The 27,286-nt window shown below is 47.4% G+C and overlaps 1 protein-coding gene across 2 annotated transcripts in view; it reads right to left on the reverse strand.

Annotated features, from left to right (window-relative positions):
* ME3 (malic enzyme 3) overlaps positions 1 to 27,286 on the reverse strand; it is a 292,535-nt gene that overhangs the window by 206,710 nt on the left and 58,539 nt on the right. The window lies entirely within an intron of this gene.

Here is a 27,286-nt window from a genome sequence, read left to right on the forward strand (position 1 = left end):
GGCCGAGGAATGGCGGCACGCCTCGCTGCTGCTCGTCTCTGCATTGAGTTTTCAAGGGTCGGATACGGAGTGAATTTTTCGGATTTGCATGCGGAAAATCTGCGGCATATCTCAGTATCAGTATTCTGGAAATCTCATCCACACACTGAGCAAAAAGTTGACCTGCCTAATCTGTAGAATGCCAATATTTGCTGCACATTTGGTAATCTGAGGCATTTCTGCAATAAATTCTGCACAATTTGGTGCAGATTTTGCCGCTAAGGATTTATCCTTATGGCAGAGGAAAATTCACTGCAAATACCGAAGCGGGAAAATCTGCACCGAATTGTTCAAGTTTCACTTGGCAGATTTGTGGTCTAAAGAGTAACCTTGTGGAGAGTGACAAGCCAAGCCTGGCATGTCAAAGTGAAGAGACTTATACGCCATGCATGCTCCTCTGTGAAATTAAATATGCAAATTGTCCCTTCAGAAAGGAAGAGGACTAGAACTCTAGCGCCACCTATTGGAAGCAGCGATCCTAAGAGACAATTTGCATATTTAATTTCCCAGAGGAGGATGAATAGCTTATAAGTCTCCTCACTCTGACATGCCAGGCTTGGCTTGAAACTCTCCACAACTTAAAATCTTATCCATTAGACCCCAGTTCAGAGCCTCTCACCTAGCCACATCAGATCTCATACTTTGCATTGATGAGGGGCAATACTCCGAAACACAGTGTCTGCAAATTGAGATTCTGGTTTTGCTTTTAAGTCATGTCACAAGGCTCAATAAAGGGTCGATATTGACTTTTAGGATCACTGCTTTCAATAGGTTGGCGCTACAGTTCTAGTCCTCTTCCTCTCTGAAGAGATAATTTGCATGTGGCAGATTTGAAACTTTTCAATTTGCACCAAAGGTCAATCCCCACCTAGGATTTTTGGAGCAGTGTGTAGATGAGATTTCCAGAATGCTGGTACTACAAAATGCTGCAGATTTTGCCGCATGTAAATCTGGTCCAGAAAGAGCAACATTTATTACCAGGAACAGCGCCACCCTTAGTCGTGGGCTTTGTCTAGTATTGCACTTTAGTCTCAATCACTTAGGCCAGGACTATAAGGCAACTTTGCTCACAAGTCTCCAAAAATTTCTGCAATGAAACTGTGATTTATGCATTTGCTGTGGTGCAAACAACAAAAGTGAAGCCAGGTGGCAAGCAAGCCGCAGTCGTGTGCCATTGGCAACCAGAAATTTAGGTTTGGATAGTTGACGACCCATTATGTCACGTAACACAACGATCATTAGACCAGATGTCGTAATGTGACAATGTGATCTTCATAACGCCGTGTAGCCTTAGCCTTAAATTCATGTAGACCTAACCTTAAAATCATGTAGCCTTAGCCTTAAATTCATGTAGACCTAACCTTAAAATCATGTAGCCTTAGCCTTAAATTCATGTAGACCTAACCTTAAAATCATGTAGCCCTAGCCTTAAATTCATGTAGCCCTAGCCTTAAATTCATGTAGCCCTAGCCTTAAATTCATGTAGCCCTAGCCTTAAATTCATGCAGCCCTAGCCTTAAATTCATGTAGCTCTAGCCTTAAATTCATGTAGCCCTAGCCTTAAAATCATGCAGCCCTAGCCTTAAAATCATGTAGCCCTAGCCTTAAATTCATGTAGCCCTAACCTTAAATTCATGCAGCCCTAGCCTTAAAATCATGTAGCTCTAGCCTTAAATTCATGTAGCCCTAGCCTTAAATTCATGTAGCCCTAGCCTTAAAATCATGTAGCCCTAGCCTTAAATTCATGTAGCCCTAGCCTTAAATTCATGTAGCCCTAACCTTAAATTCATGCAGCCCTAGCCTTAAATTCATGTAGCTCTAGCCTTAAATTCATGTAGCCCTAACCTTAAATTCATGTAGCCCTAACCTTAAATTCATGCAGCCCTAGCCTTAAATTCATGTAGCCCTAACCTTAAATTCATGTAGCCCTAGCCTTAAATTCATGTAGCCCTAGCCTTAAAATCATGTAGCCCTAGCCTTAAATTCATGTAGCCCTAACCTTAAATTCATGTAGCTCTAGCCTTAAATTCATGCAGCCCTAGCCTTAAATTCATGCAGCCCTAGCCTTAAATTCATGTAGCCCTAGCCTTAAATTCATGTAGCCCTAACCTTAAATTCATGTAGCCCTAGCCTTAAATTCATGTAGCCCTAACCTTAAATTCATGCAGCCCTAGCCTTAAATTCATGTAGCCCTAACCTTAAATTCATGCAGCCCTAGCCTTAAATTCATGCAGCCCTAGCCTTAAATTCATGTAGCTCTAGCCTTAAATTTATGTAGCCCTAGCCTTAAATTGGGAGAAAGCTGCAATACCAAGCACAGCTGAGGCTACAGAGGTGCTGTTTTTTTGCAAAAGAATCCAGGTATAAGGAGTTAAAGGGGTTGTCTCAAGTCCCTATCCTAAAGAGTATAATGCTTCCATGTCCTCCAGCTTCCCACTTACCGGGCAGCTGTGAGCTCCTGAAGACTGACAGTTTGGGCCAGTTGCATGGCTAAGTCATTGGCCCGACCTGACCGCTCTCCAATTCTATGAGCAAAAGCAGTTTTGCTTCTGCAGTATTGGAGTAGTGCTGAGTCTGAGTCGGCTATTGGTCAGTGCCGGGGTACGGTTACAGCTGCTGTTCACTAAGCACCGAACTGTGACTGAAGCAGAGCTGGTCGGTTCTCTATTACTGAAAGACGGAGGCTGCTGGGAGGAACAAAGTTCATTTCCTCCCAGTAGCCAGGCTTCCAATGCAGCGGCCGCATGGCTTTAGAACGCTATTAACCTGCAGATTAACAGCGTTTTTTGACACGACAATTTCCCTTAAAAGGGGGTGTCCGGCCTTGGGCAACAAGCCTGTACTCACTCTATGTGACGCTGTGCGCTATGAGGATTCTCTGGTGCCGGCGGCGGGAGTGTGACTGCAAGTACATTATTTGCATACATGCAGTCACATGCCGACTAGACGTGTACAGCCTTGCTCTATACAAGTGAATGGATCAAGGCCAAACACGACTAGTCGGAATGTGACCGGAAATATGCAAATCACATAATTGCAGTCACATGGCTGCTGCTCCCGGCACTAGATAACCCTCACAGTGTCACATAGTGTAACTGTAGACTTGTAATCTATGGCCGTAGAGCCCCTTTAAGGGTCATGCCCTCCATCTTATTACTTGCAATGGCCGCATTAAATATCTGTGTTTTATATCTACGATCCATCGCGCTGGTCTAGGAGCGCTCACACCAGGTAGTTACCAGAAACGTTCAGATTGAGAAGGAGAGCGCCATTTCTGCAATCACACACATGGATCTGAAGACTTTACAGCCTCTCGGATAACGCCGTGAGCTTAAAGAGAGCTGATAATTCAATATTCATCAGGTGTAAGCACGGCGGCGCTGTTAGCAGCCTAACGTAGAGGGGACATACAGAAGGCGTCAAGTATGTTTAATCCAGGTGCATTATCTGCATCCAGGGGTCCGTGATGTAACCGCCCTCCCCCACTAATTCATTACAAGTCCTACCTTAAAAAGGAAAAAGTTTTTGTCCTCTTGTTATCCCCTTTACGTAGTACTAAGTATAGCAAGTAATCCCCAATTATTCGTAATCTGCCCTTCCTATTGTATGTGACACCATTGGACCCCACAAGAAAAAGGCTATCACCCACTGGTAACATCCGCACTTACTAAGCAATGGACTCATGGGATGATCAGGACTGATCTGTAGTCACTGGAAGCAAAGAGGGAAGGTTCCTATTCACTGACAGCAAGCGGAGATTCTGAAGACAGCGAGGAACTGATACAGGAAGTAAACTGGAAAACTATCTAATATTTCCTTCTGCATGACATAACGGGCTCAGTAAGAACTATGAGTGCAGCTCTGGAGTATAATACAGGATGTAACTCAGGATCAGTAATGTAATGTATGTACACAGTGACTGCACCAGCAGAATAGTGAGTGCAGCTCTGGAGTATAATACAGGATGTAACTCAGGATCAGTACAGGATCAGTAATGTAATGTATGTACACAGTGACTGCACCGGCAGAATAGTGAGTGCAGCTCTGGAGTATAATACAGGATGTAACTCAGGATCAGTACAGGATCAGTAATGTAATGTATGTACACAGTGACTGCACCAGCAGAATAGTGAGTGCAGCTCTGGAGTATAATACAGGATGTAACTCAGGATCAGTAATGTAATGTATGTGCACAGTGTCTGCACCAGCAGAATAGTGAGTGTAGCTCTGAGGTATAATACAGGATGTAACTCAGGATCAGTAATGTAATGTATGTACACAGTGACTGCACCAGCAGAATAGTGAGTGCAGCTCTGGGGTATAATACAGGATGTAACTCAGGATCAGTAATGTAATGTATGTACACAGTGACTGCACCAGCAGAATAGTGAGTGCAGCTCTGGAGTATAATACAGGATGTAACTCAGGATCAGTAATGTAATGTATGTACACAGTGACTGCACCAGCAGAATAGTGAGTGCAGCTCTGGAGTATAATACAGGATGTAACTCAGGATCAGTACAGGATCAGTAATGTAATGTATGTACACAGTGACTGCACCAGCAGAATAGTGAGTGCAGCTCTGGAGTATAATACAGGATGTAACTCAGGATCAGTACAGGATCAGTAATGTAATGTATGTACACAGTGATTGCACAAGCAGAATAGTGAGTGCAGCTCTGGAGTATAATACAGGAGGTAACTCAGGATCAGTACAGGATAAGTAATGTAATGTATGTACACAATGACTGCACCAGCAGAATAGTGAGTGCAGCTCTGGAGTATAATACAGGATGTAACACAGGATCAGTAATGTAATGTATGTACACAGTGACTGCACCAGCAGAATAGTGAGTGCAGCTCTGGAGTATAATACAGGATGTAACTCAGGATCAGTACAGGATCAGTAATGTAATGTATGTACACAGTGATTGCACAAGCAGAATAGTGAGTGCAGCTCTGGAGTATAATACAGGATGTAACTCAGGATCAGTACAGGATCAGTAATGTAATGTATGTACACAGTGACTGCACCAGCAGAATAGTGAGTGCAGCTCTGGGGTATAATACAGGATGTAACTCAGGATCAGTAATGTAATGTATGTACACAGTGACTGCACCAGCAGAATAGTGAGTGCAGCTCTGGAGTATAATACAGGATGTAACTCAGGATCAGTACAGGATCAGTAATGTAATGTATGTACACAGTGACTGCACCGGCAGAATAGTGAGTGCAGCTCTGGAGTATAATACAGGATGTAACTCAGGATCAGTACAGGATCAGTAATGTAATGTATGTACACAGTGACTGCACCAGCAGAATAGTGAGTGCAGCTCTGGAGTATAATACAGGATGTAACTCAGGATCAGTAATGTAATGTATGTGCACAGTGTCTGCACCAGCAGAATAGTGAGTGCAGCTCTGAGGTATAATACAGGATGTAACTCAGGATCAGTAATGTAATGTATGTACACAGTGACTGCACCAGCAGAATAGTGAGTGCAGCTCTGGAGTATAATACAGGATGTAACTCAGGATCAGTAATGTAATGTATGTACACAGTGACTGCACCAGCAGAATAGTGAGTGCAGCTCTGGAGTATAATACAGGATGTAACTCAGGATCAGTACAGGATCAGTAATGTAATGTATGTACACAGTGACTGCACCAGCAGAATAGTGAGTGCAGCTCTGGAGTATAATACAGGATGTAACTCAGGATCAGTACAGGATCAGTAATGTAATGTATGTACACAGTGATTGCACAAGCAGAATAGTGAGTGCAGCTCTGGAGTATAATACAGGAGGTAACTCAGGATCAGTACAGGATAAGTAATGTAATGTATGTACACAATGACTGCACCAGCAGAATAGTGAGTGCAGCTCTGGAGTATAATACAGGATGTAACACAGGATCAGTAATGTAATGTATGTACACAGTGACTGCACCAGCAGAATAGTGAGTGCAGCTCTGGAGTATAATACAGGATGTAACTCAGGATCAGTACAGGATCAGTAATGTAATGTATGTACACAGTGATTGCACAAGCAGAATAGTGAGTGCAGCTCTGGAGTATAATACAGGATGTAACTCAGGATCAGTACAGGATCAGTAATGTAATGTATGTACACAGTGACTGCACCAGCAGAATAGTGAGTGCAGCTCTGGGGTATAATACAGGATGTAACTCAGGATCAGTAATGTAATGTATGTACACAGTGACTGCACCAGCAGAATAGTGAGTGCAGCTCTGGAGTATAATACAGGATGTAACTCAGGATCAGTACAGGATCAGTAATGTAATGTATGTACACAGTGACTGCACCGGCAGAATAGTGAGTGCAGCTCTGGAGTATAATACAGGATGTAACTCAGGATCAGTACAGGATCAGTAATGTAATGTATGTACACAGTGACTGCACCAGCAGAATAGTGAGTGCAGCTCTGGAGTATAATACAGGATGTAACTCAGGATCAGTAATGTAATGTATGTGCACAGTGTCTGCACCAGCAGAATAGTGAGTGCAGCTCTGAGGTATAATACAGGATGCAACTCAGGATCAGTAATGTAATGTATGTACACAGTGACTGCACCAGCAGAATAGTGAGTGCAGCTCTGGGGTATAATACAGGATGTAACTCAGGATCAGTAATGTAATGTATGTACACAGTGACTGCACCAGCAGAATAGTGAGTGCAGCTCTGGAGTATAATACAGGATGTAGCTCAGGATCAGTACAGGATCAGTAATGTAATGTATGTACACAGTGACTGCACCAGCAGAATAGCGAGTGCAGCTCTGGAGTATAATACAGGATGTAACTCAGGATCAGTACAGGATCAGTAATGTAATGTATGTACACAGTGATTGCACAAGCAGAATAGTGAGTGCAGCTCTGGAGTATAATACAGGAGGTAACTCAGGATCAGTACAGGATAAGTAATGTAATGTATGTACACAATGACTGCACCAGCAGAATAGTGAGTGCAGCTCTGGAGTATAATACAGGATGTAACACATGATCAGTAATGTAATGTATGTACACAGTGACTGCACCAGCAGAATAGTGAGTGCAGCTCTGGAGTATAATACAGGATGTAACTCAGGATCAGTACAGGATCAGTAATGTAATGTATGTACACAGTGATTGCACAAGCAGAATAGTGAGTGCAGCTCTGGAGTATAATACAGGATGTAACTCAGGATCAGTACAGGATCAGTAATGTAATGTATGTACACAGTGACTGCACCAGCAGAATAGTGAGTGCAGCTCTGGGGTATAATACAGGATGTAACTCAGGATCAGTAATGTAATGTATGTACACAGTGACTGCACCAGCAGAATAGTGAGTGCAGCTCTGGAGTATAATACAGGATGTAACTCAGGATCAGTACAGGATCAGTAATGTAATGTATGTACACAGTGACTGCACCAGCAGAATAGTGAGTGCAGCTCTGGAGTATAATACAGGAGGTAACTCAGGATCATTACAGGATCAGTAATGTAATGTATGTACACAATGACTGCACCAGCAGAATAGTGAGTGCAGCTCTGGAGTATAATACAGGATGTAACTCAGGATCAGTAATGTAATGTATGTACACAGTCACTGCACCAGCAGAATAGTGAGTGCAGCTCTGGAGTATAATACAGGATGTAACTCATGATCAGTAATGTAATGTATGTACACAGTGACTGCACCAGCAGAATAGTGAGTGCAGCTCTGGAGTATAATACAGGATGTAACTCAGGATCAGTATAGGAACAGTAATGTAATGTATGTACACAGAGACTGCACCAGCAGAATAGTGAGCGCAGCTCTGGAGTATAATACAGGATGTAACTCAGGATCAGTACAGGATCAGTAATGTAATGTATGCACACAGTGCCTGCACCAGCAGAATAGTGAGTGCAGCTCTGGAGTATAATACAGGATGTAACTCAGGATCAGTGCAGGATCAGTAATGTAATGTATGTACACAGTCACTGCACCAGCAGAATAGTGAGTGCAGCTCTGGAGTATAATACAGGATGTAACTCAGGATCAGTAATGTAATGTATGTACACAGTGACTGCACCAGCAGAATAGTGAGTGCAGCTCTGGAGTATAATACAGGATGTAACTCAGGATCAGTGCAGGATCAGTAATGTAATGTATGTACACAGTGACTGCACCAGCAGAATAGTGAGTGCAGCTCTGGAGTATAATACAGGATGCAACTCAGGATCAGTAATGTAATGTATGTACACAGTGACTGCACCAGCAGAATAGTGAGTGCAGCTCTGGAGTATAATACAGGATGTAACTCAGGATCAGTGCAGGATCAGTAATGTAATGTATGTACACAGTGACTGCACCAGCAGAATAGTGAGTGCAGCTCTGGAGTATAATATAGGATGCAACTCAGGATCAGTAATGTAATGTACACAGTGACTGCACCAGCAGAATAGTGAGTGCAGCTCTGGAGTATAATACAGGATGTAAGTCAGGATCAGTAATGTAATGTATGTACACAGTGACTGCACCAGCAGAATAGTGAGTGCAGCTCTGGAGTATAATACAGGATGTAACTCAGGATCAGTAATGTAATGTATGTACACAGTGACTGCACCAGCAGAATAGTGAGTGCAGCTCTGGGGTATAATACAGGATGTAACTCAGGATCATAATGTAATGTATGTACACAGTGACTGCACCAGCAGAATAGTGAGTGCAGCTCTGGAGTATAATACAGGATGTAACTCAGGATCAGTAATGTAATGTATGTACACAGTGACTGCACCAGCAGAATAGTGTGTGCAGCTCTGGAGTATAATACAGGATGTAACTCAGGATCAGTACAGGATCAGTAATGTAACGTATGTACACAGTGACTGCACAGCAGAATAGTGAGTGCAGCTCTGGAGGATAATACAGGATGTAACTCAGGATCAGTACAGGATCAGTAATGTAATGTATGTACACAGTGACAGCACCGGCAGAATAGGGAGTACAGCTCTGGAGTAGAATACATACATGTGTAATGGAAACCATAATGTATGTGTGGACACAGCCTAGGCTGTAACATTGTGGTCAGGCTGACATCGACTTTCTTTAATACAGAAGAGAATTATGGTATTTCAGGGCATTTATGATTTTCTCTCTTCTGCGCACATTCTCCATTATTCCTGCTCCCCGCAGCTGGTGATGAATTATAGGATTATTAATAAGATATAATACCGTACTTTATATAAGAACATTCAGACTCCACTTTCTCCAAACACGATCAGGATAATTAGGGGATTGCCATCTGCACCTCTGAAGTGTTTCACTGCCCATTAGCACGGCGGCGACACCTTCCTAAACACAGGATATCGCGCGTTTCCTACTCTGATGGCGTGCCGCTTTCCTGAGGAAGTATTAGGCCAGCGACTCGAACCTTGGAAACCCTTGTTCTGCGGTGGATATACTGCCAGGGACCATCAGAGGTCAGTGATGAGCATTTCTCTCCAAGCACAGCGGCCTCTATATATCAATCTGTTCAGACTGTCCAGGATTTACCGAGATACCAGAATGCTACTAATGTCTCCATTTTACCTGTCCGCAAATTTCGTTATTGACTCCAATTTGTCACGATACAAATTCAATACATTGTCAAGAAATGCTAGCAAAATCATTGACAGGCTGCAATGCTCATCAAAACCACTGGGTGGCCACATTCACATATAACATAGACATCTCCCAACAGAGTATCACTATTTTTTTTTCTTTTTCAAGGATGGTTGTCTAAACTTGTGGCTTCAGAAACTGCACAGTTCAGACCTGTGGCGCAACCATGACACTGGCCCAAACTGTCCATCTTCAGGAGACACTCATCAAGCAGGAGGCGGAGGAGCAGTATGCTCCTGAAGAAGATCAAGAAAGAGGATTACCCTCTAATAAAGCCCGATTTCGAACATGATTTTTATCCAAAAAAGGCGTCTATGTTCCTTAAGTCTGACTCCCAATGGAAAGCCGTAAAAGCGTTTTTCCTCTATGGGGAGAATACTGCTGGACGTGAAAGGAGATCCAAATCTTATCACTAAAAGCTGGTCACATAAAATGACATCATATGGCTAAAGGCCCATTTACATGGTCCAATAATCGGGGAACGTACGTTCTTGGGAATGTTCATTCCCAATTAACGACTTTCCGATAATCAGTTCGCCAACAATTCGAATAATTAGGAAAACGCCAGCTCGTCGAGAGAAATGATTTCTTACAGCAGGTTTAGAAAATCATGCAAATACAAAAAGTAAAAATACTTATCAGCTCTCCTGAAGTGTAGTATAGCCCTGGGATCTTTTAATCAAGGTAGGGATGCACGGAAGGAAAAAATCCCAGATGGAGGATGGGTGAGGCACGGGAGCAATAGAAAAAACGCAGCAATCCCAAAAGAAAAAAAATGTAGAATGTTCAAACTTCACATTTAATGAAAAATAATCAAATACACATTAAAGGGGAATTAGAAAAAGGGGCTTATGAGTATGAGACATGCTGGTTCGAAACGCGTCATCCTTTCTCTAATTTTTGATGCCCCTTTTTCTAATTACCGTACCCTTTAATATGTTTTTCATTCTTTTTCATTAAATGTGACGTTTTACCATTCTACGTTTTTTCTTTTGGGATTGCTGGATTTTTACAAACTTATGGGTTACCAGCTGTAAACTAGTTGTGCTGCCAAGAAAACTTAAGTTCTGTGCACACAGAACGATCGTACTAACGTTTGCTCTGTGCGCGCACAACATTCGCCGGTCTGATCGTCGATTGCCTTCCATTTAGTTGATTGGCAACCATTTAATAGTCACGGTCTTAGATTTTCTAGAACTATTTTATTATTTTATTATTATTGGTGGGGGTCTGACTGCTAGGACCACCACTGATTCTGAAAGCGGGGTAGCACAGATTTTTGGTTTTACAAATTTTCGCTGCACTCCGGGACTCCGGCTATTGAGGGCTTTGCTGTGGTTTCCTAAATAGTTGGTGGAGAGACACCTGAGGAAGGCTGCGTAAGCCGAAACGTGTTGTATTTTTAACTAAACTTTTATTTTATTCTTCTGGTACTTTTTTGGTAAATTGATTTCATCTGATCCTGTGGAAGCACCCTTCACCTGGTATCTTCACCCTAAATAGCTGGTGGCTGCGAGTGCTAATCCAGGGCAGCGCCCTCATCAGTCTTAAGATGGGTGTGGTTCCTTACAGTCTGACCCCCAGTAATTAAAAATGTATTGCATCTCCTAACAAAATTGTGATCTCTTAATGGGAAAGCCAAGTTGAAAGGGTTAACTGCACTTCAAAAAAAGCTTTTGACCCATCAGGGTCCGAATGTCGAGACCCGCTCCCACCAATCACTAAAAAGAAGAAGTGCTCAGTAGAGAGTTTTCTTCCACCGATACAAAGGTCAATTTTGGTGTTGGAGGAGAGAAGATCTTGGCTGATGCCATCTCCTCCTTCATTTCAGTGATTGCTGGTGGTCTCGGCATTTGGACCCTCACCCATCAAAACTTCTGACATGTCAAAAGTTTTTAGAAAGTGCAGTTACATTTTTAGTCTCAGGTCACATGAAGCCTCTGTCATGCAGAAAGGGAACAGAGGACTCCAAATCTCTAAAACAATGTTGGCCCCATCCATGACCCTAGATAAGATGGAATTCTCCTTTAAGGCTATTTTTTACAATGTTCTGCGCGTTAAATACAAATGTGATGAAGTCAGAGAAATCCCCGTCATTTAGTCTTTTTTTTTCTTCTAATGTTTTGATAAATGATGGAGAGAAGCTGAATCGGGATTGATGGTGGCAGTCGCCTGGCTTCTCTCCAGAACCCTCTGTTTTTGTGCTACACAATAAACGTCTTGTCAAGAGCAGGAATCAAAATGTTTCTTATTGGCCAAATATCCTGGGAGACCGATGTGTTGAGTGAATGGAATTTGTACAAGAGTTTACTGGCCCCATTACAACATGGCTTTACCGAGAGCCGCCTGTCCTCACGCCCCGCTCTCTGCTCATTACCACCCCCACCACCGGCTACAATAAAGCTCTCAAGACCACGCACAATCACCTAGATCATCTCTAGTGCTGCTAAAGAATGTCCATTGCTTTGGCTTTGGGCCTCAAAAACGGAATAAATTCTGGTTACATGACTAGCGAGTCAGTTCCAAAGTGTCTATAGATTTTCCAAAGAAAAATTCCTATTTTTTATCTTTAAGGAGCATGAGACAGTGGCCTATAGGTCACTTGACCTAGGTGCCGTTCAGACCTGGTTTGCTGAATGGGACTATTATGTATCTGTGCACAAGAAGCATGAAATATTTACTTTAAAGAGGACCCATCACTTGCCATAAATAAATATATATATTTTTTACCTGGGTGTAAATGCCGCTGTTCTCCTGAATCCGGCGATGTTTATCCTTTCTTCCTGCGCCTCTCCATTCCTGAGATATGGCCCCTTCTTCCTTGTATGTGAATCTAGTCTTGTTATACAAGTGGGCGTGGTCATCAGCTCTCTGTGGGTGTTTCCTTGAAGACCACACCCACTTACCTAACAAGACTTGATTCCAATACAGGAAAGAAGAGGCCATATCTCAGGAACGGTGGGGCGCAGGAACAAGAGAAAAACATCGCCGGATTCAGGAAGACAGCGGCATTTACACCACTTGTAAAAAAAAAAATAAAAAAATTTATAACAAGTGAAAGGTCCTCTTTAAAGGGGTTTTCAAGAACATAAAAAAAATTTGGCCTAAGCCAGGCAATGTGATAAAACAACACATAAGCAACGAAGTACAAAGGGGTCCATAATATTTGAAACTTTATACTCTTGTTTGATCTGTCTCATTGATGTCACTGGCTCAGACCCCATGACTAAGACCCTTTGGTCGAAACACGTTGGTTTTACTGACTAAGATGTTCTGTCTATACTTATGTTCCTCAAAGAAAGATTTTAGCCTACTCATGGATTGCCAGATGTCCTTTCCACGCTGTTGTCGTCTGCCTGTGCACCTGTATAGGGATTATATTGTGAGACTGGAGAGCTGGAATACCCCCAGCCTCAATGGCTCTGTCAGGGGCTGAAAAACAGGACTCATGTGGACAGGCGTGAAGCTGTTTTATATAATTATATATATATATATATATATATATATATATATATATATATATATATATATATATATATATATATATATATATATATATATTGTAAGGTGGACAGGTCGAGGATGGGAGGTATGTGTCTCTGAGGTGCCAAGCCTCGGTGATGTAGGACTCGGAGAAGCAGGCTCCAGCACACATAGTGCTGAGAGATGTTTAATGAGCCCAGATTATGGGTCCGGGTTTTATGAGCAGCTGAAAGGGCTGGGTGGGATCGGCTGCTCTCTTACCTCCAGTCCAGGTCTTGGACTGTCAGATTTAAGGTAGCTGGTGCTGTCTCACTTGGTCTGTGTATTTACAAGGTGAGGAGGCCTTGTATGTGCTGCTCAGACCTGCTGGAGTCTGAGAGTGAAGATTTTCCATTTTAACGGGCGAGCTTGTGCTTTCCATGCACAAGTTATGTTCCATTTATTGTGTTATATTTTTTTTGTAACCAGAAGAGGCTGTTTTATTTTATTAACCAGTTTAAGGACATTTAATAAATCACCCGTTTGGTTTGAAGCGATGAACTGAATCCCTGTGTGTGAACCAGCATCTACCAAAGAGCCGATCCCTCACAATTGGTGCAGCAAACACAGGCAGAAATCCCAGAGGACAGGTGATTGCTGTCTGGAAACTGCATATCCTGGGTCAAGGCAGCTGTAGCAGAGCAAGCGCTGCCTGCAACATGGAGGAGCTGATTAAACAGCTGGTACAGGTGAATCGGCAGAAGCAGCAAGCTCAGCAGGAGACTAACAAACTGTTGACACAACAATTCCAGCCACAGCAGCAACTAATACAGCAACAACAACAACAACAGCAGCAGCAGGAACAGATGACTCTCCTGGCAGAGGCCATCCATATCAGGGAAGCCGCACAGCCTCCTGGCCGGAGCGGCAAGATCAAGGTGAGGAAAACTATGAGAGGGGCGTAGCAAAAGATGACTTCGGGAAAAGGCGTTGAGGCATTCCTGGCTGTGTTGTTTGAGAGGGTGGCGGACCATGAGAGACTGCCTCTGGAGCAGTGGGAGGAGGTTGTAGCGCCATATCTGACCGGGGAGCCACAGAATGCGTACTTTGATCTGGCTCTGCAAAAGGATGACAAATTTAAGGCTAAGATCTTGGCTCGGTTGGGCGTAAATGTGGCAGTTAGTGTACAACTGGTCCACCTCTGGGACTTTCACGGGGACAAACCTCCCCGGTCACAAGTATTTGATCTTCTGCAACTGGTACAGAAGTGGCTGCAGCCAAAGACTTGTTCCCCAGCCCAGATGGTCGAGAGAGTGGTCATGGATCGGTTTATCCACTCTCTGCCAAAGCTGATTCAGTCGTGGGTTTCCCAAGGAGATCTCCAAAATGCAGATGACCTGGTGGGCCTAGTGGAGAGGTTCCGGGCGGTGGAGGGTTCTCTGGGTGGTTAAGTAGGGGTAAGGTCACTTTTCTGGGTTTCCCTTAAGGGGAATGGCTCCCAAAATAAGGGGACTAAATCCTCACTAGAGTGGCATCCAAAGTTCCAGAAGGTATCTGAATCGCAGCCGAGTAATCAGTCCCATGCTGTTATCTGTTGAAGGCGTCATGCCTCTGGCCATATACCCGAAGTCCCATTAACTCTGAGCCAATGGACTGCAGCATAGGCCGGAGTTGCTCCTATTTTGCCTACCCCGTCTGTAGCGCAGTTCCTCAACCTGGGGTGTGAGTGACTGGACTGTTGGACTCAAGAGAGTTTGATAAACCTGATAAGAGCCACACTTCCTCATTGGCTGGTCCCTGGGAAGGTGGTGGGCTTCAGGTGTATCCACGGGGACGCTAAGAACTATCCTGTGGCCTGGAAGATTGTAAACACGGACTATGGCTCCACGTCTCAGGAATGGGGGGTCGTCAAGGACTTGTTGCACCCCATAATCATCGGACAGGACTTTTCATTGTTCTGGGACTTGAGGAGGAAAGCAGGCACGCCTGGTTGCTCGGACGACAGTCAGGTCACCCCTAAAGTAATTTTGTTGCAGGCCGTTGAGGACGAGTTTCCCTTTTGTGTGCTGATTGGCGATGAGAATGAGGCAGCATCCTCTGAGGCCAACATCCCTGAGCTGGAGGTGTCTGAGGGAAACTTTGGAACTGCCCAACTCAAGGATTTAACTCTTAGGGTATGTACAGACAATCAGGAGCCACCTGCGGCCCCGACACTGAGGAATTGCCAGGTGGCTTCGGCTCATTATGCAAATGAGCGACACCATTTTTTTTTCACATGTGGACTTTCCTCATAGATGTTAGTCTATGGGGAAAGTCCACATGTGGACCCGCAAGAGAAATTGACATGCTGCGGGTCTGAATATAGCGCCACATGTTAGTTTCCGTGGGTGAGCCACAGGTGCCCTGATATGCATAGTGGAGATGGGATTTCTAGAAATCCCATCCACTATGCTGTAACATCTGGCTGCTGCGGGTTTGATTCTAGATAACATAGGTGGTAGAGAAAATTGGTGGTCAACTATAAAGTCCACCAAGCAGGCAAGAGGAAGTCCTACCAGGTTTTCCATGTCAACCTGATTAATCTGTGGCAGGAAAGAGAACCCGTGGAAGCTCCTTGTCTGGTGGCCAAGTCCGAAGTCAGCATGGAAGATGTTAAGGTGGCGGACACCTTGTCCTGCTCACAGAAACCGCAATGTCGGGAGCTGTTGCATCAGAATAAAGACCTGTTTACAGAGTTGCAGGTCTCACTCAGGTCATAGAGCATGAGGTAATCACAGAACCTCATGTTCGTGTCAACCTAAACTGTATCGGATTCCAGAATCCCTCCGATAGGTGATCTCGAAATAGGTGAATCCAAGAGTGGCTGGTCCAGTCCAATAGTGTTGGTGCCAAAACCAGATGGGAAGTGGTGGTCCTGTAGTGACTACAGGAAGCTCAATGAGGTCTTGGAGTTTGACACCTACTCAATGCCTAGGGTAGATGAGCTGATTGAGAGGCTAGAACCATCATCACCCTGGACCTCATGAAAGGATACTGTCAAATTCCCTTTTCCAAAGAGGCCAAGGAAAAGATGGCCTTCATGAAGCCAGACGGATGTTATCAATATGTCTGGATGCCATTTGGGTTGCAGGGAGCTCCGGCCACTTTGCAGAGAGCCATGGACCGGATCTTATCACCCCATAAAAAGTATGCAGCTGCCTACCTAGATGACATCTTAGCAAAGTTCAGGCAATACTTGATGCCCTAAGGAAGGCAGGCTTTACCATCAACCCAAAGAAATGTGCTATGTGGTTGGAGAAAGCCAAGTATCTGAGCTATGTGGTAGGTAGAGGTGAAATAAAACCACAAATAAATAAGGTGGAGGCGATCCAGATCTGGCCGCAGCCCCTCTCATAGAAGCGGGCTAGCGCATTTCTAGGCATCGTGGGCTACTACCGAAGATTTCTCCCTAGCTTTGACCTGATAGCAGCCCCGCTGATGGATCTTCTGATAAGGATGAAGTCGGATATGGCTAAGTGGTCCCCGGAAGCTGAGGTGGCCTTCCTTCCAGGCCCTCTGTAAACAGCCAGTGTTGATGGCGCCCAGCTTCACCAAAGAGTTTGTGGCCCAAACGGACGCATTGGATGTCAGGCTGGGAGCAGTCTTGTCCCAGAAGATTAATGGAGAGGAACACCCTGTGGTGTACCTCAGTTGGAAGCTGTCTACGTGTGAAAAGAACTACTCCATAGCGGAAAAAGAATGTTTGGCCATCAGGTGGGCATTGGACACTCTGAGGTATTACCCTCACTAACAAGCCCTAAAACTTGACTTTTATTAATATTCAAAAAGAAGGTTAATGGATATTTGTACATTTTGTCCTGACAATGCCTAGATGATTCTAATTATGTATGAAGGCGTTAGCCAAGATTATCAAATGGTGACACCTCGGGGTGTCAACTCTATTGGCAAGATAGGACAATTATTTTTACAGCACAAGTCCCCCTGTCTCTATCTTGCCAATAAAGTTTGACACCCCAAGGTGTCACAATTTGATAACCTTGGCTAACGCCTTGATACATAATTAGAATCATCTAGGCAGTGTAGGTACAGAATGTACAAATATCAATTTACCCCGATTTTTAAATATTAATAAAAGTCAAGTTTTAGGGCTTGTTAGTGAGGGATTTTTTGGGGTACCCACAATTTGTCAGAATTATATATGCATATCCCTCCCAAGTCCCTAATGTGGTCCCCTTTTATATATTTATACTGTTAGGTAGAAGGTTCAGGTTAGTATCGGACCATGCCCCACTGAGGTGGATGCGAGAGAAGAACGGAAAAATGCCTGAGTAACTAGGTGGTTCCTAGTCCTACAGGATTTTCGTTTTTAGGTGGAGCATAGGCCCAGGACACAACATGGGAAGGCAGATATCCTATCAAGGGTCTATTGTATGTTGGCGGACGGTCCCAAGGCCCCCGGCTTTGGGCAGGGGGGGTGGGTAAAGTGGCAGCTGGACAGGTCGTGGACGGGAGGTTATTTTCCATTTTTTGTTCTGTTATCTTTTTGTACCCAGAAGAGGCTGTTTTATCTTGTTAACGGTTTATTGGCATTTTATAAGGCACCCGTTTGTTTTGAACCGACGAACTGAATCCCTGTGTGTGAACCAGCGTCTACCACAGAGCCAATCCCTCACAATAACATACATAAAGGGAACACTTAAACAACACAATGTAACTCCAAGTCAATAACACTTCTGTGAAATCTACCTGTCCAGTTATGAAGCAACACTGATTGTGAATCAATTGCTCCTGCTGTTGTGCAAATGGAACAGACAACTGGTAGAAATGATCGGCAATTAGCAAGATACCCCCTATAAAGGAGCGGTTCTGCAGGTGGTGACCACAGACCATTTCTCTGTTCTCATCCTATTTGGCTGTTGTTTTGGTCACGTTTTCATTTTGCCATTGCTCTCACCCCTAGAGGTACAGTAGCATGAGGCGGTATCTACAGTACAACCCACAGAAGTTGCTCAGGTAGTGCAGTTCATCCAGGATGGCACATCAGTGCGAGCTGTGGCAAGAAGGGTAGCTGTGTCTGTCAGCACAGTGTCCAGAGCATGGACACAGATACCAGATGTGGAGGGAGCCATAGGAGGGCAACAACCCAGCAGCAGGACCGTTACCTCCTCCTTTGTGCAAGGAGGAACAGGAGGAGCACTGCCAGAGCCCTGCAAAATGACCTCCAGCAGGCCACAATTGTGCACGTGTCTGCACAAATGGTTAGAAACCGACTCCATGAGGGTGGTATGAGGGCCTGACGTCCACAGATGGGGGTTGTGCTCACAGTCCAACAACGTGCAGGATACTTGGCATTTGCCACAGAACACCAGGATTGGCAAAGTCTCCACTGGTGCCCTGTGCTCTTCACAGATGAAAGCTGGTTCACACTGAGCACATGTGACAGACGTGACAGAGTCTGGAGACGCCGTGAAGAGCGATCTGCTGCCTGCAACAACCTTCAGCATGACCGGTTTGACAGTGGGTCAGTAATGGTGTGGGGTGGTATTTCTTTGGAGGGCCGCACAGCCCTCCATGTGCTCGCCAGAGGTAGCCTGACTGCCATTAGGTACCGAGATGAGATCCTCAGACCCCTTGTGAGACCATATGCTGGTGCGGCTGGCACTGGGTTCCTCCTAATGCAGGACAATGCCAGACCTCATGTGGCTGGAGTGTGTCAGCAGTTCCTACAAGATGAAGGCATTGAAGCTATGGACTGGCCCGCCCGTTCTCCAGACCTGAATCCGATTGAGCACATCTGGGACATCATGTCTCGCTCCATCCACCAACGTCACGTTGCACCACAGACTGTCCAGGAGTTGGCGGATGCTTTAGTACAGGTCTGGGAGGAGATCCCACAGGAGACCATCCGCAACCTCATCAGGAGCATACCCAGGCATTGTAGGGAGGTCATACAGGCACGTGGAGGCCACACACAATACTGAGCCTCATTTTGACTTGTTTTAAGGACATTACATCAAAGTTGGATCAGCCTGTAGTGTGGATGTGTTATTTGAGTGTTCCCTTTATTTTTTTGAGCAGTGTATATATGTGTATATATATATACACACACACACACACACACACACACACACACACAGACACACACACATACATATATATATGTATGTGTATATGTGACACCCCAGGGGTCTGGTTGCCACAGTAATAGAGATATTATGTCTGAGAGCAAGTGGGAGGTTTCTCTGGTCAGGAGCCATAAGCATGCAACACTGCCCGCCCAGACCTGGGAAGGGAGGAATCTGCCCTTATAAACTGGGTCTGGGGTGGGATTAAGTCAGTCAGAGCCTGGAGAGGGAAAGTGAGAACAGGAGCTCTGTAGGAGCAGCAGCTGAAGGCCAGGGGCTGTGAGCAGAGATATAGCTCGCCCTGGCTGAAGTTACTAAAACCGGACACAGGAGTCCGAGGCTGTGGGGACTGATATATACTCAGCAGCAGAAACCAACCGGCAGGGGATTCCAGGTCCTCTGGCCATAGAAGCCCGGAGGCTCAGTCACAAAGAAGGGACCAGCGCCGCCATCCAGGAGCGGAGGCTAACAGAAGGCCCCAAGTCACCAGCCATACGGGTGAGCACCACACCGTATACTCAGGGACGTGGGCTACTTGTAACCGCTGACAGCAAGGTAGCCAGGAAGAGTGCAGATAAACGGGGAGGCCTACAACTCCACCTGGCCAGGGGAACTCCTGCTTGCTCGCAGACTGACCAGGCCCCTTATACTAGCCAGTACTCCCGGGAGGGTCTGCCTTGTACCATCAGTAAAGACCCTGAACTGCACCTCACGTCTCTGTGATTCCTTGCCGCACCAGCACCATTAGCACTGGGACCCTCACACCATCACTCCCATCATCTCTCACATTAGCTGCCCTGAGGCAATACTTCTCCCGTGGGGAGTTATCCCATACTCGGCTGCGCAAACAACATCAGCCTCAGCGGTCGGCAGCGCAGCGGCGGTCCCCACTGACCGCAATCCACGGGTGGCGTAGTCGGACATTTGCTATACATTAAGACTGCCACTGGTTTGACCACCCTGGGCACGGACCGGGTCACCGCCACACGGAGACTACAACCCCCAGCATTCTACAACAGGCCCGGTTCCGGGTTCCCCTGCACAACACAGGCCCAGGGGGCGCGTCAACTTTGGCGTAGTCGTCAGGATCTCGTGCCCGCAACCACCGGGTACTGCGTGCCTGAAAAAGAGACTTTTATACTTACCTGTGAAGTTTCCCGCCATCCGGAGCCGATTCCCGCCATCAGACCCCATCTTGGACCGTTTCCCGCCGTCTTCTGCCTTCTTCCCGCCATCTGCAGCTGCTTCCCGCCTTCGGACGCCATCTTCGGGACGCCGCACGGGAAGAAGAGGGGCGTGGACGCTGAAAGCGCGCGAGATCCGAAGCTCCGCCCCACGCTCCGCCCCACGCTCTGACGCTGCACAAGGTCCTGGAAGGGAGGAAGATCGACGCTGACGTCATCGGAGCGCGACGCCAGGACCTCAACCCCGACGATCGACTGCGGAGCCGCGGCCTACGGAAGAAGAGCATCGCAAGGTAGGCCACGGTCCACTAGAGGGGAGGAGGATGCCGGATACCGAGGGGAGCTCCACTGCCACAGCCACCGCCAGCGCAACCGCTGCAGCAGTCATGCCATTCACCATGCCCTATATCCCGGGGGCAACCTGGCTACCCCAGTACTCAGGGGAGTCACATACTCTAAATGACTTTAGAGAAAGACTGGATAGCCTCTTCCAGGTGTACCCCCTCACAGAAGAGCAAAAAGTGAGCATCCTGGTGGCCCAATTAATCGGGGCAGCCCAAAGGGAGGTAAAGTCCTGGCCACCTGGGAGGAAGAGGACTGTCAGAGAAATACTAGCCCGGCTGAAAGACACATTTGATACCCGCACCTCAGCCGAAATAAACCTCAGATTTTACGGGTGTAAACAGCGGGCACATGAGAGTATAAGAGACTATGCTCTAAACCTACAAGAGGCCCTGAGAGCCATTAAGCAGGCAGACCCTGACAGCGTAGGAAATGAAGATAAGCTGTTGACTGAACAATTTATTGAGGGTCTACTGTGCAATGCCCACCGAACCCAGTTGCGGGCAATGGCCTTACAGGACCCTGACCTGGACTTTGCACAGTTCAAGGACAGAGCCATCCGGGTGCTCCGAGAACCGGCACCAGGTGGCGCTGTGACCCACAGGCGCCCTGCTATCACTTATCACCAGGACGCGGCGCCCTTGTCTGCAGGGCCTGTGGGAGCTGATGCGCAGGCTTTAAACAGTGTCCCGGCTACAGACCTGCACCATCAGGTCCAAGAGCTGACTAAGAGCGTTGCTGCGCTAACCAGAACTGTGCAGTCTTTACAGGTCTCTTCTCCAGGAAAGATACAGCTGGCATCCGGACCGGAGGACGTCCCGTGGCGCCGACTGAGGAGGACCCCACCGGCCAGAGGAAGACCCAGCGACAGATACAACGAGGACGGACGACCCATCTGCCGCCGCTGCAATCAACCTGGACATGTGGCAAGGTACTGTCATTTAAACGGGTACAACCTGGGGTAGAGGGCCAACCCCCAGGCATAAGACCATCAGGCCCATCAAACTGGCGTGATAAATACGTAGGGGGACGTCCAATCTTGCCTGTGGTACTGGATGGCATTCCTATGAGTGCCCTACTAGACACTGGGTCACAGGTGACCACCATCCCGTACGTGCTCTTTAAACAGTACTGGAATGACTCGGACATAACCCGCTACCCAGATGACGACCTGAGTATCATCGCCAGCAATGGTCAGCCCGTGCCGCAGGTGGCATTCAAAGAGGTGACCATTAAGATCGGTAAAGTCGAACTGGCGGCACAAGGACTGATTATAGTGGACATAGACCGTCATGAGAGTCACCCTAGAATAACCTTGGGAACTAATGTGATTGAAAATTGTCTTGCAGAGGTGATTCTCATCTTACAGCAGGTTGCCAAGAACGCCAGTTCCGGCCAGCAGCGTGTGCTCCAAAAAGAGATCCGGGCACTGAAGAAGCGGCAACAGGTGGAACTATCTGGTGGTGAGATAGGTAGCGTGAGAATGTGTGACCCGTTCCCTATTGCCATGCCCCCAAAAAGTGAGATGATGATTTGGTGCCGGGCAGCTATTGGTCTAAGAGGTAGAGACTACCAAGCAATGGTAGAACCCGTCTACTCAGACAGTAGGCCCACCATTTTGACAGCACGGGGGGTGGTCGATGTACACCATGGGAGGGTGCCCGTTCACATCATAAATATCGGGGAGAGAGAAGTACACCTGCCCCGGTATGCCACGCTAGCCAAATTGTTCACCATCAACCAGAACTCTGTACAGGCCGTGGAACCCTTGCCTCCATCTCAACCAGAGGAAGGTAACGGCTCTAAGAAACCAATGGAGGACTGGTGTCAGCAACTGCATTTGGGTACTGACTCCACTCCCTCACACCAGAAACAGGGAGTCTATCGGGTGGTTCAAGAGTATGAGAGAGTGTTTAGTAAACACCCGCTAGACTTCGGGCGAGTAAAGGGGGTAGAACACCACATCCCCACGGGAGACCATCCTCCCATAAAGGAGAGATACCAACCCGTACCCCCGGCACACTACCAACACGCCAAGGGGATGCTTAGAGACATGAAGGAGGCTGGGGTAATCAGGGACAGCTGTAGCCCCTGGGCAGCTCCACTAGTCTTAGTGAAAAAGAAAGATAACACCATGAGAATGTGTGTAGACTACAGGAAGGTCAACCGTATCACACACAAAGATGCGTACCCGTTACCAAGGATAGAAGAGTCCTAAGCTGCATTAAAATCTGCTAACTTCTTCTCTACTTTGGATCTCACTAGCGGGTACTGGCAGGTTCCTGTAGCAGAGGCGGACCGGGAGAAGACCGCATTCACCACCCCGATGGGTCTCAGCGAATTTAACTGTATGCCGTTCGGGCTCTGCAACGCACCAGGAACCTTCCAACGGTTGATGGAATGCTGTCTGGGACACCGGAACTTCGAGACGGTCCTGTTATACCTGAACGATGTCATCGTCTATTCCAAGACTTACGAGGACCACCTGAAACACCTGGCAGAAGTGTTCGAAGCTCTGGCAAACTACGGCCTAAAGGTGAAACCCTCCAAGTGTCACCTCCTGAAACCAAAGGTGCAATACCTGGGACACGTGGTGAGTGCTGACGGAGTGGCTCCTGACCCTGATAAGATCACCGTGATTAAGGACTGGCCAAGACCCTCCAGCATAAAGGAAGTGCGGCAGTTCCTCGGGTTGGTAGGCTACTACCGAAGATTCATTCCCGGTTTCACCAAAATGGCAGCCACTATGCAGGACCTCCTGATAGGTCAATCTCGGAAAGCCAAAAACCAGAAGCCGCCCTTTAGGTGGGAAAAGCTGGAAGAAGAGTCCTTCTGCCAGCTGAAGATGGCCCTCACGGGGGATGAAATCCTGGCATATCCAGACTACAGCCAGTCCTTTATCCTCCACACGGACGCAAGCTACATCGGGCTAGGAGCCGTACTGTCCCAGATCCAGCAAGGGAAAGAACGGGTAATCGCTTACGCCAGCCGAAAGCTACGGCCCACGGAGAGGAACCCTGAGAATTATAGCTCATTCAAGCTGGAGTTCCTGGCAGTAGTGTGGGCAGTGACCGAACGTTTCAAGCATTACCTTGCCTCCTCCAAATTCACCGTGTACACGGATAACAACCCGTTGACACACCTGGACACTGCAAGGCTCGGTGCCCTGGAACAGAGATGGATGGCCCGCCTGTCCAACTTTGAATTCACCATCAAATACCGGGCAGGAAGCTCAAATGCCAACGCGGATGCCCTGTCTAGAATGCCGAACTTACCGGACGTAGGGGAAGATCCAGAAGATCTGGAAGAAGTTGAGCTCCCTGCATTCCACCGTCATGGGATTACCCTGTATTCCCACCGTGTGAAGGACAGGCGCTCGGTGACGTTCAATCCCTTGCCCCACTACAACTGGGCGGAGACGCAAGACAGTGATCCCACAGTCCATTTGGTGAAGGAAATGCTGACCCAGGCCGATGCCCGTCTTGACCCAGATGCTCCGGAGGAGACCAAGCAACTGTGGAAGGAGAAAAGTAAGCTGTTCCTCTACAGGGAGAAGCTGTGCCGGAGAATGGTTAACTCTCGAACACATGAGTTGACCTGGCAGGTAGTGGTCCCAAGACGAGACGCGGCTATGGTTCTGGAGGCATACCACAACGGATCAGGGCATTTCGGATGGAAGAAGCTGGAGTTCTTGTTGTGTGAACGGTTCTACTGGGTAGGCATGAGAGGAGCCATCGAGAGGTGGTGCAGAGACTGTGGCCCGTGCCACCTGAGAAGAAAAGACCGAGCCAGCCAGAAGACTCCCCTGCAGCCCATCATCACCAGACAGCCACTGGAACTGGTAGCCCTGGACCATGTGAAACTGGCTCCAAGCAGATCTGGGTATGTCTACGCCCTCACAATCGTAGATCATTACTCCCGGTTCCTGGTGGCGGTCCCGGTCAAGGACTTAACGGCTCAAACAGCAGCTAGAGCCTTCCAGCAGCACTTCTGCCGTCCACACGGGTACCCGGACCAAGTGTTGACAGACCAAGGACCAGCCTTTGAAGCGGAGGTCTTCCAGGAGTTCTGCCACCTGTATGGCTGCAAGAAGATAAGAACAACGCCCTATCACCCTCAAACCAATGGACTCTGCGAGAAGATGAACCAGGTGGTGATAGATCTGCTAAAAACATTGCCCCTGGAAGAACGCAGTCTGTGGCCTGAGAAACTGCCCGATCTGGTGGACCTGTATAACCACATCCCTGTAGGTTCCACCACTGTACCCCGGTTTACCTAATGAGAGCAAGACCTGGTAAGCTGCCTATTGACCTGGATATGGGAGTCCTGACGCCTGAGGACACCTCGCCAGAGGCAGACTGGGATACAGAACGGCAGCAGCAGTATCGGAAAGTACAGGAGAGCGTCGAGCGAAGTCTGTCTCAAGCTAGAGAAAGGCAAGAGAAGGCTTATAACCAGTATGCTCCCGCTGTTCCCCTGGTACCTGGAGAGCAGGTCTTGAAGAGGAAGAGGCGGCTCCACAAGTTGGACGACCAGTGGGAGAAGGACCCGTACACCGTACTGCCATCAAGCTATGAGAACCCAAAAATCTGCGTAATCAGTAAGGATGGAGGAGAAACCACAGCCATTGTCTCCAGAGACCACCTGAAGAAGTGTCCCGAGCAGCTGCAAAGCCCTGAAGAAGATCAAGGAAACCCTCAACCCGCAGAGGAAAGGGAAGAAATGATCAGTACCGTACTCGGAGACTTCCCCCGGTCTTGGACACAAGTAAATGGCGCTGTCGTGGTACCCGTCCTCACCTTTCTCCAGCCAGCCCCGCAAGTGCCTACAGAGGAACCGGTAGAGCTGGAAGAACAGCCGGCCCAAGAGGCAGAAGAGTCCACACCAGCAGTACAGGAGGATCAACCCTCTGCTAGTAGTGAGCCTGCCGTGCCCCTAGTGAGCCAAAGAGTGCGCAGACAGCTGCCCAGCTTACCCATAACACCTCCTACACCCTGTAGTGCAGAACCAGTTAGTGAGCTCCGTAGGTCCACTAGAGTCACTAGAGGTCAGATGCCCGCTCGCTGGAGAATCTAAACTAATGCACTGTGAATTTATCTGCTAACTGTTTATGGTTTATGTTTGTTGCCTGTTATTAATTATGTTTCTCAGTTACCCTGCAGATTTTTATGGACTAACAGGTTATGGACGCTGGATAACCGGAACAGTTTTGTAGATAGTTGCACCTTGGTGCCTCTTGCGAAGACGGCCGCGGAAGAGAAAACCTGTCTGGCGTGGCCTCCTTGTGGCCCAAAGTAGTTAGTCTACCCTTGCAGCCACGCCTAAGGCCAACGCAAGGGGTTTGCTTTGGACAGGTACCCTACTTCGCTTAAAGTTTCACCTTGGGTGATATGGACACCCGGTTGCGGACACGCCGTGACCTTTAAAGAACTACAGCTTCTTGTAAATATGTTATCGTATTATTGTTTATACCCTGTTATTATGTTTTAAAAATGTGTTTAGTCCCGGAGTACTAAAATTTACTAGGGGAGAATGTGACACCCCAGGGGTCTGGTTGCCACAGTAATAGAGATATTATGTCTGAGAGCAAGTGGGAGGTTTCTCTGGTCAGGAGCCATAAGCATGCAACACTGCCCGCCCAAACCTGGGAGGGGAGGAATCTGCCCTTATAAACTGGGTCTGGGGCGGGATTAAGTCAGTCAGAGCCTGGAGAGGGAAAGTGAGAACAGGAGCTCTGTAGGAGCAGCAGCTGAAGGCCAGGGGCTGTGAGCAGAGATATAGCTCGCCCTGGCTGAAGTTACTAAAACCGGACACAGGAGTCCGAGGCTGTGGGGACTGATATATACTCAGCAGCAGAAACCAACCGGCAGGGGATTCCAGGTCCTCTGGCCATAGAAGCCCGGAGGCTCAGTCACAAAGAAGGGACCAGCGCCGCCATCCAGGAGCGGAGGCTAACAGAAGGCCCCAAGTCACCAGCCATACGGGTGAGCACCACACCGTATACTCAGGGACGTGGGCTACTTGTAACCGCTGACAGCAAGGTAGCCAGGAAGAGTGCAGATAAACGGGGAGGCCTACAACTCCACCTGGCCAGGGGAACTCCTGCTTGCTCGCAGACTGACCAGGCCCCTTATACTAGCCAGTACTCCCGGGAGGGTCTGCCTTGTACCATCAGTAAAGACCCTGAACTGCACCTCACGTCTCTGTGATTCCTTGTCGCACCAGCACCATTAGCACTGGGACCCTCACACCATCACTCCCATCATCTCTCACATTAGCTGCCCTGAGGCAATACTTCTCCCGTGGGGAGTTATCCCATACTCGGCTGCGCAAACAACATCAGCCTCAGCGGTCGGCAGCGCAGCGGCGGTCCCCACTGACCGCAATCCACGGGTGGCGTAGTCGGACATTTGCTATACATTAAGACTGCCACTGGTTTGACCACCCTGGGCACGGACCGGGTCACCGCCACACGGAGACTA

This window comes from Phyllobates terribilis, unplaced genomic scaffold, assembly GCF_046119375.1.
Source record: "Phyllobates terribilis strain yellow unplaced genomic scaffold, ASM4611937v1 Scaffold_2__4_contigs__length_985480577, whole genome shotgun sequence".
Taxonomy (NCBI): Eukaryota; Metazoa; Chordata; class Amphibia; order Anura; family Dendrobatidae; genus Phyllobates; species Phyllobates terribilis.